Source organism: Schistocerca gregaria, chromosome 11, assembly GCF_023897955.1.
Source record: "Schistocerca gregaria isolate iqSchGreg1 chromosome 11, iqSchGreg1.2, whole genome shotgun sequence".
In the NCBI taxonomy this organism is placed as follows: Eukaryota; Metazoa; Arthropoda; class Insecta; order Orthoptera; family Acrididae; genus Schistocerca; species Schistocerca gregaria.
This window is the reverse complement of record NC_064930.1, coordinates 57056571-57075917: the sequence shown is the minus strand read 5'-3', so window position 1 is coordinate 57075917 and position 19347 is coordinate 57056571. Positions and strand designations below refer to the sequence as shown.

Below are 19347 nucleotides of genomic sequence, written 5' to 3'. Positions count from 1 at the left end.
CACATGCACCGAAGTCAACATTACCTTCCTTCAATTGGGTCAACTGGCGGTGAATCGAGGAAGTACAGCACACTGACGAAACCAAAACGAGCTCTAACATGGAAATTAAGCGTTTCCGGACACATGTCCACATAACATATTTTCTTTATTTGTGTGTGGGGAATGTTTCCTGATAGTTTGGCCGCACCTTTTTGTACCACCCTGTATTTAAAAAAATCCAGGATCATGTCGATACGCTGATTATTCACCCCAACATTCAGTGTTGCTTGCCATAACAGAAATTGATATCTTTGAAAATGAAAAAGCATATATTATTCAAAAATGTTCATGTAGTATGGACAAGTACTAGTAGGCTCTAATGTAAGTAAATCCACTTTTATTTAAATACCATTGACAAAGTATCCTGACATGATTATTGTTTGAAGCACACCTGTATTCATTCCAAGTATGCCTCTATCAAATGGTTAATTTGGCAAACTGGTGTCTCAAGGGTAAATACCCAATTGTACAATTTTCCTGTATAAAACTGATGTACTAACTACATGTAGAAAATGTTTCAAAGTCAATGACCAAAAACTAATTAAACAAAACAAAGCCTACAATGCGTACAAATTGAGAAAAACTCATCTTTCTCTTAATAATGTCACAATGAAGTTCCACAAATTACATAAGTCTTTCTGTACTGAAGTTGATAAGATACACCTTTAACAAGATTGACCTGATACGGCAGTGGCACTTTTTCATCATTATTATGCCACTAAGCATTAGGGATATGGTATATTTTGAGAAGATATTCAACTATTTTCCATTTTCAGGTCACCTAAAATACTCAAATATTTCAGTAAGTGCAAAATCTTATAAAAATTAACATGTTGTATACTCTTCACAATATCTCATAGCTTTCCATATTATGTATTAGACACAGTGAGAGTTTTTTTCAGAGTAGTGCCACAAATTATTAAGCACATTTTTTGAGAAGGTTGAAGATGTGCTACATTTTGTATCACTGCTGAGCTGACTTTCCTATCCTGCCCCAAAATTAACAAAATATATTTTTTAAAAATTACTGCATAGCATTTCAATTTAAGACATACATGGCTATGCAATATGAGGGAAATTCCCTTACTTGTACATAAAGTACAGGGTGTCCAAAAAGACTTTCCCTGATTACATAAATTGATAACTCAGGCTAGAAGTGAGATACAAATATGAAACTTGTGTCGAATTGTTTACAACTATCAAAGTTTTCTTTTTCTGTTTTAGGTTTGCAGTACGTAAGTAGTGGATGAGCTGCAGTGCCCAAGAAGCCATGTTAAACAATCAGGAGAAGGCACAATGTGTCCTGTGGTACCATGAGACACGATCACCAACCACAGTGCAGAGACACTTCCAGACAACATTTGCAACGAAGCCACCTGATGTCAAGAGCATTAAAGCCTCGTATGAGAAGAACACAGGACAAGTTGCTGAACTTCCGAGGTCTGGTCGACCAGGAACCTCAGCAGACAGGGTGGGAGCTGTAAGGCAGTCTTTTCTGCGAAGTCCGAAGAAATCGGTGCGCAGGGCGTCACGTGAATTACAGATGCCAAAAAGCTCTCTCCATGACATTATACACAAACGTTTATTGTTTCGTGCATACAAAGGGCAAATCGTTCAGGCCTTGTTGCCCAATGACGGTACACGTCGATATGACTTTGCGGTCGAAATGCTATCACGTATTCAGGACGATTATGGTTATCTCAGACGAATTGCCTTTTCCGACGAAGCAACCTTTTTGTCAGTGGAGTAGTGAATCGCCATAATGTGCGCATTTGGGGTTCACAACCCCCTGGCGAGGTCAATGAGTGCACCAGAGGCAGTCCAAAGGTGAATGTTTGATGCGCGCTATTGCACAATCGAATTATCGGGCCATTCTTCTTCGCTGAGGCTACCGTCACATCTGCAGCGTATCTGGACATGTTGCAACTGTATGCTGTTCCTCAGCTGCTTCAGTATCACCCCGATGTCTTGTTTCAGCAAGACGGTGCACCGCCTCATTGGGGTTTGGACGTCCGTGCCTATCTCGATATGACCTTTCCTGGGCAATGGATTGGTCGTGATGGGCCAATGGTTTGGCCTCCACACTCTGCTGACATAGCCCCGTTAAACTTCTTTTTATGGGGTTATGTCAAGGATGAGGTCTACCGAACATGCGTACTAGATCTTGAAACCCTGTGGCAAAGGATATCCACAGTCGCTGAATCGATCCCTCCAGTGAAGTTGGCTAATGTGTGGAGGGAAACTGAATAGCAACTAGATGTGTTACATGCTACCAAGGGTGTTATAACCAGGAATAACACAATAACCTCTTCAGTCTGGTTTATTAAATCACAAATCACTTTTTAATAATTATGTTAGCCAAGCGTCTACCCAGGCTCACACTCAGAAGTAATGCATAATTAAAGTTTGGTTATACCAATGTCCAAATGTACATGGTGGTGTGCACGTCCCGTAATTATTCCCAAGTCCAGTGAAGTTCAGTCTCTCCGAGTGTAGATTTCCGCCGAGCAGCCAGGTAACCTCGAGTGGTGCGGCGAGTCATCCACAAGCAGCTGGAACACGGCGTACTGCACTTCCCGATGAGAACTGTCGGCTGGGTTTATATAAGGCTTGCTAGTTAATGGAGCCGTCAGCTGGGGTCGCTGTTGTCCAGGGAAAACCAATTGCAATGTTTCCTGGCGTAGGCAATTGCTGTGTGCTGACAAACGCGCGCGCGCTCACGCGTTGGCGGCCAGTGATGGTAGCCGCAAGCCGCCCGGAGAAGTTCGGCCAGCGATGTATTTCTCGGCCACGTAAGGGAGCGTGCGTGTGAAGACGGCCTGCGATGGAAGCAGCGGGCCGCCCAGAGAAGTGTGGCCAGTGATGTATTTGGCGGCCGCGTACTGGAGCGCGTTGTTCGGCGTTTGTTAGAAGTGGTGTATGCCACAAAGGGTTCTCATGTGGAAGTTTACTGATGTGTGAAAAAACTTTGATAGTTTGTAAACAATTATAGACACCAGTTTCATATTTGTATCTTACTTCTAGCCTGAGTTATCAATTTATGTAATCAGGGAAAGACTTTTCGGACACCCTGTATATCCTACACCGGTAGTAAGTACTCATCTTGAAGCTCCTGGGTTTTCAACAAATTATTTAACAGTGTACAGGGAAAAAAGGAAGATATTTTAAAATAAAAAATGGTATCTAAAACAAAAAAGAGTATACATTATGAGATAATTTTATTTCTACTGTTTTCCACAATGATATGGAGGGTTTAAAACATATTATGCTATTATAAAGAGAATGAATAAACAGAGTTAAGGTGCTGAGTACAAACTCTGGACAAGGATGGGGCAGCTACTTGGCCATGGCCTATTCAGTGGGACCAAAACACACACACACACACACACACACACACAGACAGACAGACAGACAGAGAGAGAGAGAGAGAGAGAGAGAGAGAGAGAGAGAGAGAGAGAGAGAGAGAGAATGTTTACAGGATCTCTATAAGAATGAGAGAGGTGGTCGGCCATGGCCTTGCTGAAGGAACCATCCCAGCCATTTGCCTTAGTGTCCAGGAAAACCACGGAAAGCCCAAATCAGGATGGCCGGACAGAGTGAACACCATCCTCCTGCACATGAGGTCAGTGCCATTAACAGCTGCACCGCCTCAGTCAGTTAGCCCCTATTGTACAATATTATTTGATTCCCACGAAAACATTGCAACTAGCAAACAATGATGAAATATACACACAATTACATATGCGACTACACTGCAACATTTTTCTCTATCACATCATACAAACACACCACTACCGCTGGACACTTCATTCACAGAACGTCTGCACACTGTCAGACTGCTTCACAGACTGCTGCATATACGACTAGTTATCTGAAACAGAAGAACAGGAAACGAACAGTAGTAATATCCTTGTCTAAAGACACTTTAGGAAAAGAACATAAAACCTGGCAGCAGCTACACATCTGACTCACACTAGAAGTAAACATTCACTTAAACAGTAAACACATGTCTGTAGCAATGAACTTAATATGTCCTTCAAACCCCTTGATGTATGCTGATAAATCGCAGTAGGGTGTGATCACAAAGTAGCTTACATCTCAAGAAACTGATAAGAGTCAGTGATGTCATCTTCACAAATTCTGGGATGTTAACATATGAATAGCTGTTTTCTGCAGGACAGTGATGTGTTTGTTATTATTGTAGGGTCCCGTATGTGAGGCAAGATGCTTGATACTGTGCCGACTCACAGAAATTTACATTTTGATGAAGTTTTAGATTAACATTTAAATACTCTCAGTTCTATCACCTCTGCATCTGTTAAGGGGGTGGGGTAGGACGTCAAACGGGCCGACTTGGAGCAGGAGAGGCATCACAGGACATTTTAATTTCCACTGTTTGTACTTTTACATATAAATCCATAAAACTTTGTCAGCATGACCAGGAAGGATTCAGAATTTACACTCACAGCAGTGGAAGTTCGAAACCATAACAAATTTTTTTACATGTGAAATTTCATCATTTAACTTACTAATGGCAGCATTTGTTGCTATAGGTATACTTTTCTTCATAAGTAAGAGAGATTCTTTGATGAATTTTGCACAGCATACAAACCATACTCAAAGGTGTATGAAACTCTAGAATTTTACAAATTTATTAAAAAATGTGATAAAAATTGAGGTAATTCAATAGAAAAATTGTGTTTTTTCTAAACATGAAGTTTAAAATATAACAGCTCATTTGTTTTTTTTTCATAAATTAAATAAATTCTAGATTAAAAACAAAGATTCCAAGACTTACCAAGCGGGAAAGCGCCGGCAGACAGGCACATGAACAAAACACACAAACACACACACAGAATTACGAGCTTTCGCAACTGGCAGTTGCTTCGTCAGGAAGGAAGGAAGGAAGGAGAGGGAAAAATGAAAGGATGTGGGTTTTAAGGGAGAGGGTAAGGAGTCATTCCAATCCCGGGAGCGGAAAGACTTCCCATAGGGGAAAAAAAGGACAGGTGTACACACACACACACACACACACACACACACACACACACACACACACACACACACATATCCATCCGGTTTCATACACCTGTAAGTATGGTTTGTATGCTGTGCAAAATTCATCAAAGAATCTCTCTAACTTATACACAAAAGTGTACCTATAGCAACAAATGCAGCCATTAGTAAGTGAAAAAATTATGAACTTTCGCACGTAAAAAAATTTATTTTGTAATTTTTCGAACTTCCACTGCAATGGGTGTGAATCCTGAATCCTTCCTGGTGATGCTGACAAAGTTTTATGAATTTATTTGTAAAAGTATAGACACTGGAAATTAAAATGTCCTGAGATGCCTCTCCTGCCACAAGTCGGCCCTTTTGACGTCCTACCCCCCTTAAGTTTTTTTAAGTTTAGAAATCGCAGGATGCAGGACTGTGATGATGTCCGTATGTTCGAGTACAATTACCCATTAATACAGCCACAATTTAAGATAGCAAACAGATATCGAGAATGGCAATTTTAAACACGGGGGGAAAAATGTGACATAGCATCGAGGGGAAAACTTCTCTGCAATAGTTAGATGGGCAGTAACAGCAGTAGCGAATTTCTTGCTATCTGCAAGAGATCGTGCAAAGATAGGTCATGTTAGTAGCATGTACTGTGCAGTTTGATACCAGTGTTATAACCAGCTGCACATCATACAAAGATCAGTCTAAATGCATGTCGGAACACCTCATGCTGCTATGGGGGAAGGCCAGTCGGCCACCTTTGTGTACTCCTATCCTTCTGGATCATACACTCTTATATTTAATGTCTTATTTAATAAAGATAACACTCTTCCATTTCTGGCACCCTTTCTAGAATACAAACTAGCAAAATTATGAGAATTAGTTATTTTTTATCTCAACCACAGGAAAACTTCAGTCTTTTGCAAGTCAAATTTATTATTGAGCACGAGATGTTTCACCTATTCACGTTTGGCATTTTCATTATGGTGTACTGTTTATGCAACCATTTGTTCTACAGTCTACATTGCTTACAGTAAATATTTCTCAGCAAATAACCTATACTGCAAACTTGCAAAAGACTGAAACTTTCTTATCTCCACAATAAAACATAATTTAAGTTGACAACTGAGGAAAATGGTTGCATATATTAACATTATTATAAGATTTGGTCTTAATACACATGAGATTGATGTCAGTACCATTTCATGATAGTTCAATATAATTCTTTCTCAGATTAGGTGCTACAGCTAACAATTTTTAAGTCAGCAGAACACAAAATGCTACTGTACTTAACACTTTGAAGTGTCGCATGCCTTGCCGTGGGCTACCAGTAACGTGCAACTATTTTTGGCATCTCGCGTCTCAAAGGCACTTAATTGGATTGCAATCTGATGATTTGAGATATTAGCATTAAAGAGAATATAGCTGCATCTAATGATGGAAATTTCAGAGCCATTGCTGAAACTAAGTTGTAAGTTAAGAAAGTGCCAATATTTACATATACATCACTAGTAATGCATTCACGTGTCATAACATTAAATATACTCTACAGATGTGTTTAAATTATTAGGGTCTAAAAGTAGGAGAAAGACTGAGTAACTGAGCTGAAGGAAGAGATATCCACTTCCTGTACGATCCAAAAGACTGAGGGACCTTTTCATCATCAGCAGCATGGAGATCACAAACGACATCTGACTTGACCTTTGTTATGAGGTGAGCAACAGGAGACGGGCTCCACGCGGAAAGGAGGGTATTACCGAAGTTCCCTAGAAGCCGCACCAACCTGTGAACGCCGAAGTGGGACCATCAATTTCTGTCATACAAAGCCCTCCAACCCAACGATGGAATCTAAAACAAGCTTACTGGGAGACATTTCGGACTCACACAGAGAGAACAGTGAACCGTATTCCTCCACTACCAGATAACTATAAGTGGTTCACTACTCTGATATATAAATCTGCACTGAAAAGTATTCCGCGCAGTGCAAGGAAAGAATATACTCCGTGTGGACAAGAGAGAGTGAATCATTATTTGAAGAATGCCAGAAGACGGAAAACTGTGAGGTTGTGGAAGAACTGGTCCAAACAATGAACGAAGAATGTAGGTGTAGATGGATGGAAACAATGGAGAGCACGGATTACTCTCATTCTAGCCGCAGGAGCTAGAGTCTGTTAAGAAGATTAGGAGGAGCCACAAACCTACACAGGCGACAATGACACCCAGCCAGATAGCGCTGCACTTAAAACAAACCTCAAAAATCCATCTAAGGACATCTGAAAAGAAAGACTTCGAACATATGATAAAAAAGGGAATGAAGAACAACCAGGAGAACACAGATCTGATAAAAGATGTAGAGTTTCAAGAGATCAATAACGCACTGACAGGAGTGAAGGCCGGCAAAGCAGCAGGAGTAGATGGAATCCTACAAGAATTCCTTAGAAATCTAGGACCGGCAGGAAGAAACTGGCTGCCAAAACTCTTCTGAGTGCATCAAGCAGATCGAAAAAGCTACTATACGGAAAGAAGCCAATGTAGTCACTGTCCTGAAACCAGAGAAAAACCCAAACATTTTAGACAAATTTCTCTTTTATGCACTGTGTATAAACTACTTGAGAGACTTCTGAGGACCAGCTCTCCCTGTACATAGAACCCTCCCTACCAAGGGAGCAAGCGGATTTTAGGCCTAAAAGAAATTGTTGTGATCAAGTCCTTGCCCTCAACTTTTATCAAAAAGGGCTATCAGGGAAAGAAGAAAACTGGCATTGCCCTATTCGATCTAATATCAACATATGACAGAGTGTGGAAGAATGGTCTACTTTATAAACTGATAGAAAACCATGGACCTTGCCATGGGTGGGGAGGCTTGCGTCCCTCAATGACGCAGATAGTCGTACTGTAGGTGCAACCACAACGGAGGGGTATCTGTTGAAAGGCCAGACAAACATGTGGTTCCTGAAGAGGTGCAGCAGCCTTTTCAGTAGTTGCAGGGGCAAGAGTCTGGATGATTGACTGATCTGGCCCTGTAACACTAAGCAAAATGGCCTTGCTGTTGTGGTACTGCGAACGGCTGAAAGCAAGGAGAAACTACAGCCGTAATTTTTCCCGAGGGTATGCGGCTTTACTGTATGGTTAAATGATGATGGTGTACTCTTGGGTAAAATATTCCGGAGGTAAAATAGTCCCCCATTCGGATCTTCGGGCAGGGACCACTCAGGAGGACGTCGTTATGAGGAGAAAAAAAACTGGCGTTCTACGGATCGCAGCGTGGAATGTCAGATCCCTTAATCGGGCAGGTAGGTTAGAAAATTTAAAATGGGAAATGGATAGGTTAAAGTTAGATATAGTGGGAATTAGTGAAATTCGGTGGCAGGAGGAACAAGACTTTTGGCCAGGTGAATACAGGGTTATAAATACAAAATCAAATAGGGGCAATACAGGAGTAGGTTTAATAATGAATAAAAAAAATAGGACTGCGGGTAAGCTACTACAAACAACATTGTGAACGCATTATTGTGGCCAAGATAGACACAAAGCCCATGCCTACTACAGTAGTACAAGTTTATATGCCAACTAGCTCTGCAGATGATGAAGAAATTGATGAAATGTATGATGAGATAAAAGAAATTATTTAGGTAGTGAAGTGAGACGAAAATTTAATAGTCATGGGTGACTGGAATTTGACACTAGGAAAAGAAAGAGAAAGAAACGTAGTAGGTGAATATGCACTGGGGCTAAGAATTGAAAGAGGTAGCCACCTGGTAGAATTTTGCCCAGAGCATAATTTAATCGTAGCTAATACAGGGGCGATGTTCCGGAGGGCAATATTATGGAAATGGAAAAGGATGTAAGTCAAACCTACGTTTCTAGCATTTGTAGACTTAGAGAAAGCTTTTGACAATGTTGACTGGAATACTCTTTCATATTCTGAACGTGGCAAACCAGATGGCAGTTATAAGAATCGAGGGACATGAAAGGGAAACAGTGGTTTTGAAGGGAGTGAGGCAGGGTTGTAGCCTATCCCCGATGTTATTCAATCTGTATATTGAGCAAGCAGTAAAGGAAACAAAAGAAAAATTCGGAGTAGGTATTAAAATCCACGGAGAAGAAATAAAACTTTGATGTTCACCGATGACATTGTAATTCTGTCAGAAACAGTAAAGGATTTGGAAGAACAGTTGAACGGATTGGAGCATGTCTTGAAAGGAGGATATAAGATGAACATCAACAAAAGCAAAACGAGGCTAATGGAATGTAGTCGAATTAAGTCGGGTGATGCTGAGAGAATTAGATTAGGAGATGAGATGCTTAAAGTAGTAAAGGAGTTTTGCTATTTGGGGAGCAAAATAACTGGTGATGGTCGAAGTAGAGAGGATATAAAATGTAGACAGGCAGGGGCAAGTAAAGCGTTTCTGAAGAAGAGAAATTTGTTAACATCGAGTATAGATTTAAGTGTCAGGAAGTCGTTTCTGAAAGTATTTGTATGGAGTGTAGCCACGTATTGAAGTGAAACGTGGACGATAAATAGTTTGGACAAGAAGAGAATAGAAGGTTTCGAAATGTGGTGCTACAGAAGAATGCTGAAGATTAGGTGGGCAATCACGTAACTAATGAGGAGGTACTGAATATAATTGGAGAGAAGAGGATTTTGTGGCACAACTTGACTAGAAGAAGGGATCTCTTGGTAGGACATGTTCTGAGGCATCAAGGGATCACCAATTTAGTACTGGAGGGCAGCGTGGAGGGTAAAAATCGTAGAGGGAGACCAAGAGATGAATACACTAAGCAGATTCAGAAGGATGTAGGCAGCAGTAGGTACTGGGAGATGAAGAAGCTTGCACAGGATAGAGTAGCATGGAGAGCTGCATCAAACCAGTCTCAGGACTGAAGACCACAACAACAACAACAACAACAACAGAAATAACTCAGATGAGCCAGACCCATAAACTTATGAAGAACAGTTTAACTGGAAGAAAAATTAGAGTGACTCTGAATGACAAAACCAGTAGATACTCAGCACTCAACTACAGACCCCCACAGGACCCAGTCCTGACCCCTTTATTGTTTAACTTGTTCACTGCGGATATCCCAGAAACAACCCCATGAGTTTATATATGCAGATGATATAGCAATAGCTTATCACAGCAAAATATTGAAAAAAATAGAGCGGAAACTGAACAAACACGTAAGGCTGTAGCACCAATACTACACCAAATGCCATTTACAACTGAATTCAGACAAGAGAGTTAGTATAAACATGCATTTTAGTGACAGAGGCCAAGAGAAAGCTAAAATCTGCATGAATAACCAGACCATTCAACATGAAGACATTCCTCAGTACCTCGGAGTGAAGCTCAGCTGGTCCTTAACATACGGAGCCCAGCTAGAAGATACAAAACAAAAACTGTAAACTAGAAATGCCATTCTAGCCAAACTCAACGGAACCACCTCGGGATGTGATGCAAATACCTTGAGAACTTCTGCCTCGGCACTGGTATACAGCGTGGCCAAGAATCGTGCACCTTCATGGGCCAGAAGCGTGCATATATCAAAAATCGATATCCAGCTAACAGAAAAAATGAGAATAATATCAGGAGCACTTAAACCTACACCTATAGATTAGCTAGCCATACTATCTAAGATAGCATCATCTGAAATCAAAAGAAATCCGCTACTATCAAGATAATATAGCAAAATACTGGCAAACCCTCCCATACACCAGGACCTGACACAAAAAACCGTCTGAGGTCAAGCTCATCTCTATGGCAAATAGCTGAAGTGGTGTTTCCCTTCAACCCAGAAAATGAGTGGAAAAGTTTATGGAGTAGAAGTAAAGTACAGAACAGAAAACTTGTTACTGACCCAAGCATACCAATAGAGGGCTTCAAGCTTTCCAGAAGAGTGTGGACTATGCTGAACAGTGCGAGGACGGGTGTCGGAAGATGCAGAGAGATGATGACAACATGGGGCTTCGCAAACGACCCTCAGTGCAAATGTGGACTCAATCAATCAATGGCCTACTTGATCAAGTGTACTGTGCATGGTTTTAATGGTGAACTGGAGGATATACATAACCTCATGGACAATGCCATTGAATGACTTCAAAAAATAAGTCATATTGCATAAAATTTTGTATTTATTATATGTAATTAAGTAATGCTGAATGTCTCATTTTAATGCTGTAATATCCCAGTTTAATATTTTGCCTTATAAATGCCAATCAAGTAAATACAATAAATAAGGAGAGAAAAGTAATAATGGATTTGTTTTAATGGTTTCATCGATTCCACAAAGGTTCACTTCCAAGCAACTCACAGATCACTAAATTTTTCACAGTTGGTAACATTTGTCCGTGTACACGCTTTGAAACTGTGTTTACAGTAATGTTTTATTTTTCTGTAGTGTACTTCAGCTTGTTATTTATTCTATCAACTTCTTGCTACATTAACAAGACATGTAGCGTGTGAACTTGCACATTTTTAGCTGTAGGAATAGATCATGATGTTTCCAAAGAAAGAGAGATTATGGGGAAGACAAAAGATGTTTCACCTCAGAAAGTTTTGGCTGTGGTAGCACTTCTAACTTAAAATCATTATACACAGCCAGAAATTGCTGACAGAATCAGAATCTCACAAAAAACTGTCAGCAAAATCAAACTTCCAGTGCAGAAAGGTGGTGCAGAAAGGAAAATGCAGACATAAAAGAAAAATCAGTCCTAGAACAATGAAAAAACTTACAAACATAGCACCAATGAACCATAAACTTACTTCTACAGGCATGAGCCATCAGCTTAACAGTTTGTGTGTTGAAGTTTCACCTGTGGCAGCGAGGAGGAGGCTGTTTGAATGTGGTTTAAAGGCATGCCGACCAAGGAAAAAGCACCTGCCATGACAACCAAAAGATTGCTGTGGGCTAAACAACTTCAGGAGCAGAGAAGTGAGGACTGGGCTAAGGTACGTGCAATGATATGGTAAATTAAGTGGGTCTGATCTATAAAGTTCGGAGTTTTTGCTTGAAATTGTGATGTTTTAGTGATACTGCACAGTTGAATTTTGGGACTGTTGATGCCTCCTATGCTATCATTCTTAACTTTTCAAACTTGCAATTTTGTACACATACTTCAGGTATGCTTCAGTGATGAATCTGTATTCACTGTTGTGGAATAAAGCAGCCAGCGTGTTCACTAAAGACCTGGAGAACAGTACTAAACTGAGTGTATGCAGCAATGTGCGAAGCATCCAACTTCTGTTATGGTCTGGAGTGTGATGTCCATGAAAGGCCCTGGCAGATTACACACTGTTGAAGGGACAATGAGACAAGAACAATACAAACAAATCCTTGGAAAGGAATTTTTCCCCAAATAAATGAGTGGTTTCCTAATAAAGATTCCATTTTTATGCATGATGGGGCACCTTGCCACAAAGCCAAAAGTGTTTCCAAGTACTTGGAAGAAAAGCAACTGAAAGTGTTGCCCTGGCCATGGAATAGCTCTGATATGAACCCAACTGAAAATTTATGGGCTATTGTGAAACAGAGGTTAAGGAAAACTACAAAAACCACCAAACAAGGTCTCATGGAGAAACTAGAGGAAATATGGTACCATGACAATGATACTAAAATGTCATGTGAAAAGTTAATAAAAACTATACCATACCAAACAGGATAAATATGTTGATTAAGAACGAAGGTATGCATACAAAGTATTGAATGTAGAAATATAATCTGTATGTGGATGTAAATGTATAATAAATGTAAAGTTTTGGAAAAAATATCTTTAGACTAACAATGTGAACACATCTTTACTTACTGCAAATGTACCTCCATTTTAAGTGAAAGGTCATATTTGCCGTTCATGTAGCAAACCACTATTACCTCATTCTTCAAGTTTTCCAAATTATAATTGTGTGACGTCTGCTGCTGGTGAGGGATTTTAGAGCAGTGACTGGAACAAAGTGCTCCGAGTTACTGACTACCAATATATTTTGCACACTACAAATGTACCTACATTTTAAGTGGAAGTTCAATTTCCCATACGTGTATCCACTAGTACCCGTTTCTTAAAGGTCCTCTTCATGACTGTGTGACATCTGCTGCTGGTGAAGGACTTTTGGAGCCATAACGGGAACAAAGAGCTGCGAGTTACCATCTGCCAGTATACACACTACCTCCATTTTAAGTGGTGAAATGTATCCAAAGGATACCTTATTCTTCAAGTTTCCCACACTATAACTGTGCGACATCTCCTTGGTAGTGACTGACTTGTGATGCCGTAACTGGAATAAAGGTATCCGAGTTACTAAGCCATTACACACTACAACTGTACTTTCATTTTAAGTGAAAGGTTAAATTTCCCATGCATGTATCCAAACTACCACCACCTTACCCTTACAGTTTCCTACATTATAACTGTGCAACACCTGACAATGTGACAGACTTGTGGAGCCATAAGTGGAACAAAGAAATCTGAGTTACCATTCACCAGTATGTTCCTCACACTAACTTCATTTGAAGTGAAAGGTTAAATTTGCCAAATATGTATCCAAACCACTACCACCTTATTCAAGGTATCCACATTATAACTGTGTGACATCTGCTGCTGGTGACTACTTCTGGAGATATAACTGGAAGTCTGACACACACACACACACACAGAGTCTCTCTAAATGTGTCACAACAAATATACTCCACACACTACAGATTTGTCGACCGAAACATCCGATCCCACCCGTCGGCTTTGACCCGTGACGTAAGACTGTTGTGGTGTGTGACGTCATGAAGGCGCGGAATTTAGTTTGTGAGAGTGGCGTGTTTGTAGGTGTCGTTTCGATGCGATTGGTGATGCTCTCTGGTGTTGTGTTAGGTGATGTTTTTGGTTTAGTTTGCGAGTGTGGCGTCATTTGTGAATTTTGGTAAATTGCTTTTTTTATGTCTTTGGTAGGTCTGGATATGACTGACAGGGACAACAGTTTTCGGTTGTCGGCTATGATTGGGACAGTGCATTTTCTCTAATAAAATTTCTTCAACTATTCGGATTTTTGGATGAAGTGTCGTGAAGAAATGAGCCTTACTTAAAGTTCTGGCGTCTCGGACCAGGGACGGCTGTATGTGAAGATGTCTTAAGGATAACAGGTCAAGGGAAGTGTTCGATCCCAAAGTGTGGCTGTGAATGTTAGTATCACGAGATGTTTTTGAGCTATATAGGTCAAGGGAAGTGTTCGATCCCAATTAATAGGATCGGGAGCTGCTGTTGAGCTATATAGGTCAATGGAAGTGTTTGATCCCAATTTATAGGATCGGGAGCTGCTCTTGAGCTATTCAGGTCCAGGGAAGTGCCTGATTCCAGATGATATTGTGGTTAGTGGTATTTGGGGAGTTTTGTGATGTCAGTTTTTTTCATCGTTTTGCGTGGTTTTTGGGGGGTGGGTGTCTAAATTTGTTTATATTTAGTTTGTCCCCACCCAAAAACCTCCTATTTCCCATGCGTTAGTGTCATTAGGCTTTTTGTGAAACGTGTGTATGTTTGTTTTTCGATGTATTTTCGTCCTCATTATGTGTATGTAATGACTTTATATGCGACATATTGGAATTGTGGTTTATGTTTGTTTCCGCCATATTTGTGACGTCACGGGCCAAAGCAGACGGGCGGGATCGGACACTTCCGTAATGCCCTACAGAAGTACCTCCATTTTAAGTGAGATGTGAAATTCACTAAACATGTACCCAAACCACAACTACCATTTTGTTAAAATATCCTAAGTGTTAAACCGAGACTGCTGCTGATTTGTCCCCTGAATCCACTACTTAAAGATCTAAGATAACAAATGCATATTCTGGTGTATATTTCACCAGTAATCTCTCATTAAATACAATAAACAACCTTTACCATATATCAGGAAATTCATGCGTCTCTACTGTTCATAGTTTTTTGACTTTCGAAGCCTCGAGATGTGTTCACCTTTCACCTACAAGGACACCTGGTTTCAAAAGTATCCTTTCACATGGTACAGAGGTGGTTCCTTTACCACTTTTGAAATATTCCAGAAAATATATTGATACTCTCACATACCATGCAAGTGGATCCTCACTTCTGCTAATTACTTGTCCAGATAGCTTTGTACTTCCACAGCAGCAGCTGACTGAGGACTGCCCCGGAACTGTTGCATCATAAACTCTCCATACTGACAAGGGATCAGTGCTAGTCAACACTGATAGTTTCGTGACCCTGGCCGGTGTTTGTCGGTCTTCTGTCACCCAGCTTTTGCATTAGCTGGCAACAAGCAGCTTCTTTGTGTTTTTTTGCTGCTACTCGGTTTACAGACAAGTTTTGAAATGTGTATCAAGTAGAGTAGCTACTGCTGTAGACTTTCTCATCTCTACTTTGCGGAAATGGTCCTTCAGGTCTTTTGTTAACCCTTCGACAACAGAAACACACGTGGCCTCTTCAAAAGTTCAGCACACACTGGTGACAATCCCCTTGTCAGGACAATAACCTGAAAGTTGGCATAATTTCTTCAGTATAACACAAACAGTACAATATCTCAAACAAATATATGGCATAAAGTCATAGCTAACACTTTAGCAAGAAAAAAAGCTGCTTAACTTACTTGGCTGCCAGCAGGATAGGACTCTGCACTAAGTTGTGTTGAAACACGCTCATCTAGTTTCAACACAGAACAGCGTCCTGAACAGATGTTCCATTCATCCTCTGTCAGTTGTTCGAAATTCACAGTACTTAGTGTTAGTCTTCACTGCATCTTTCACTTCAACTATTCGCTGTAACAGAGTAGAATTCCACCTCGCTGGCACATCCTGAAACCAATTTTTTTAAACATTAGTTACACCACTGTTTCTTTGGAATGTCGCCAGTCATTCAGTTGCCTTGCAATTACTCTTTAAGAATACTACATTAGCTTTTATCTTTTGCTGAATTGGCTGGAAATGTTTTAGCGCATTCTGCAAAATATGGCTCAATGTACATGCATAGTACCCAAAATGTTTCCATCATAAAATAGATCCTTCACTTTCAATATTTGCTGCAATATCCGTCACAACAAGAAAAACTTTATCAGTCTGAGCTTATCTGTCATGTCTATTAGAAATGCTGGCAGATTGGAAACAGTATGTGGACCATGACATTGGGTACATCCTTGCATCAGACTAAAAAGTGAAATGTTAAGAAGCAAAATGCCTTGTCACCACTATCTAGATTCTATTTCCTGACGATATCGAGCAATCGGTGGCCAGACAAACTGTCATCACAGCTAACAGTCTTACACTTTCACCTTTGCTGGTGTGTATGCCACTGGCAGCATCACACCTGAAACATGGTTCTTGCTTGGGATTTCATAAGCAGGATTAAGAGCCCAAACAAAACCATAAAACCCCAAATCTTCAACAACTGAAAAAGGCTGGAAGTATTTGCTGAATAGTTGAAGAAACTGCCCATCTATCCATTATTTTTCTGAAGTACTCCAATCCTTTTGCGGACATCTCATTATTGCAGTTTGCTGCATTGAGGTGGCTGGACTAGCTTCCCCTCCCACACAGCATGTGCCAAGCAGTCATCACCACCTCTACAGCTGGAGTTTGGCCTACAGAAAAATAGGTATAATATCAGCATGGGCAACGATTAAGTTGACAGCAAAAGTACAATAGAAATGATGCCATTTTCAAATTCTAAAGGAGGCAGGGGTAAAATACAGGGAGCGAAAGGCTATTTACAATTTGTACAGAAACCAGATGGCAGATATAAGAGTCGAGGGACATGAAAGGGAAGCAGTAGTTGGGAAGGGAGTAAGACAGGGTTGTAGCCTCTCCCCGATGTTATTCAATCTGTATATTGAGAAAGCAGTGAAAGAAACAAAAGAAAAATTCGGAGTAGGTATTAAAATCCATGGAGAAGAAATCAAAACTTTGAGGTTCACCGATGACATTGTAATTCTGCCAGAGACAGCAAAGGACTTGGAAGAGCAGTTGAATGGAATTGACAGTGTCTTGATAGGAGTATATAAGATGAACATCAACAAAAGCAAAACGAGGATAATGGAATGTAGTTGAATTAAGAGAGAATTAGATTAGGAAATGAGACACTTAAAGTAGTAAAGGAGTTTTGCTATTTGGGGAGCAAAATAACTGATGATGGTTGAAGTAGAGAGGATATAAAATGTAGACTGGCAATGGCAAGGAAAGAGTTTCTGAAGAAGAGAAATTTGTTAACATTGAGTATAGATTTAAGTGTCAGGAAGTCGTTTCTGAAAGTATTTGTATGGAGTGTAGCCACGAATGGAAGTGAAACATTGACGATAAATAGTTTGGATAAGAAGAAAATAGAAGCTTTCGAAATGTGGTACTACAGAAGAATGCTGAAGATTAGATGGGTAGATCACATAACTAATGAGGGGGTACTGAATAGAATTTTTGTGTAGAGTCTACTATATAGAACTTGCAGCTTGAGTGTTTACTTCATACTAATTGACAGTTGATTCTGTTCTGGACATGTGTGTAGCTTCAAGTTTCTTCTTGGAAAATATTTCCATGCCAAAATTAAACCTAGCAATAGCAACACATTTTCAATAATGTGTATCATCAGGAGACAAAAGGGCAGGTTACTTTAAGCCCACGCTAAAAAAATCCGTTAATTGTTGTTGACATATTAACATATATTTTAAAGAGATGCCGTTGTGTTTAAAATATTCAATAGGCCTATGACATTCATTCTGGAAAGTCACATTTATTACTGCAGTGACAAATTGTTGGATTATGTTCCACCAAAAAATTAGAACATTTATGGAATGGAAGACTTCATTAAAAACAAATATCCATTTCAAATATTTAAATACAATATTTTCAAAGGGTGGACATAAAGTACACCCTCCCCCTTGGTATCGCGAGTGTTAAAATAATAACATTACTAATAATTAGGAGATGCCAGTTGCGAAGCTTCTTAATAAACACATTAGGGCTTATACAGACTTTTGAAACTAGGCGCCCAAATATTAAATACCCTCACAAACGGCAGTGACATTTTATTAGAACTATCGCTATTACATCTGCAACAACAACTCTCTATATATAATATCTGTGTGTGTGTGTGTGTGTGTGTGTGTGTGTGTGTGTGTGTTATACACGAAAAAAAAAAAAAAGTATTTTTCCCGTTACTTACCCAAATCTGACTCCGAAGGTGTTTGTGAAGCCAAATTCGCATGTACGTCGTACGTGTGATTTCTTTAGATGCTGTGATGCTCTCTTGTAAGTTCGACGTCGTTGATTTATAAACACAACACAACCAAAAGCCGGAAAGAGTAACACTGCTCAGTGTTCTGGAACTGCAAGAAATGGAGACAATAGAATATTTGTTCTCTCCAGGTTACCTGTAGAGATAGGCCGTTAAGTGGCAGAGAACAAGAACTGAGCGCGTAAAAGATAACTGCCACAGAAAAATATAGACCTGTGACAGTTACTTCCATAGTCGCTCGAATTCCGTATGGTAACTCTATTTGCACTAACCAAACTAAGTTGACAAACAGTGCGGGGTCTCAGGCGAACCTTACATGTGCAATGCCTTTAAGGTCTCGTATCAGCCACCGATCTCACATTAACTTTGTTTAGTTGTTTGTGCTGAAAGTAGGGAGAACGCACGAAATAGTAAACAGTTCTGATTTGATCCATTATAAATGGTTCTGAAAGCCCGCGACTGAGAAAACAATAGGTGTGTTTAAAAATAACTCATCTGCTACCAGTCACGATTTTCTTTATTTTAATTTTCACACGACGCGTTTCGGGGAATGATTCCTATTTTCAAGCGAGTTTTTTATGTCATTCCTATGTGATGTCGAATTGTGAGATTCTGATTCCTTTCGTTGACTTTACTGCAATATATAATAAAACACGCGATTTTTAGGTGGTTCTCGATCTTTTTGTGAAGTTAGTGGCGAAATTTGGAATAATTTCTACTCATAGTTTCCTTATTGTCCATTTGTGAACACACACACTTGACACTAAACATCACACACAACTTGTACACTTTTAAACATCGAATTTGTTTGTGTAAAATGTTTTTCGATGATCGATAACATTTTACACAAACAAAATATTTACACAGATGTTCCTACAAGTAGTCAACAGAGATGATAGGTCTTCCACACAGTACAATATGTTTTTGTGGAGAGATTATTTACCTTAACAAAACAAATGATTCAAATGGCTTTGAGCTCTATGGGACTTAACTTCTGAAGTCATCAGTCCTCTAGAACTTAGAACTACGTAAACCTAACTAACCTCAGGACATCACACACATCGTTGCCC

At 39.9% G+C, this 19347-nt stretch overlaps 1 long non-coding RNA gene across 2 annotated transcripts; it reads right to left on the bottom strand.

Moving 5' to 3' along the window:
• Positions 1-354: 354 nt before the first annotated feature.
• On the bottom strand, positions 355-19141 carry LOC126295292 (uncharacterized). Of its 2 annotated transcripts, none has more exons than XR_007552450.1 (7): positions 18550-19141; positions 18206-18368; positions 15648-15852; positions 15110-15533; positions 13094-13316; positions 12851-12985; positions 355-3910 (listed from the first exon to the last, which is right to left on the bottom strand). It is a non-coding gene; the product is annotated as an uncharacterized LOC126295292 (long non-coding RNA). The 2 variants fall into 2 exon arrangements; XR_007552449.1 differs by having other exon boundaries at positions 14927-15533; positions 18550-19134.
• Between the last annotated feature and the right edge of the window lie 206 nt (positions 19142-19347).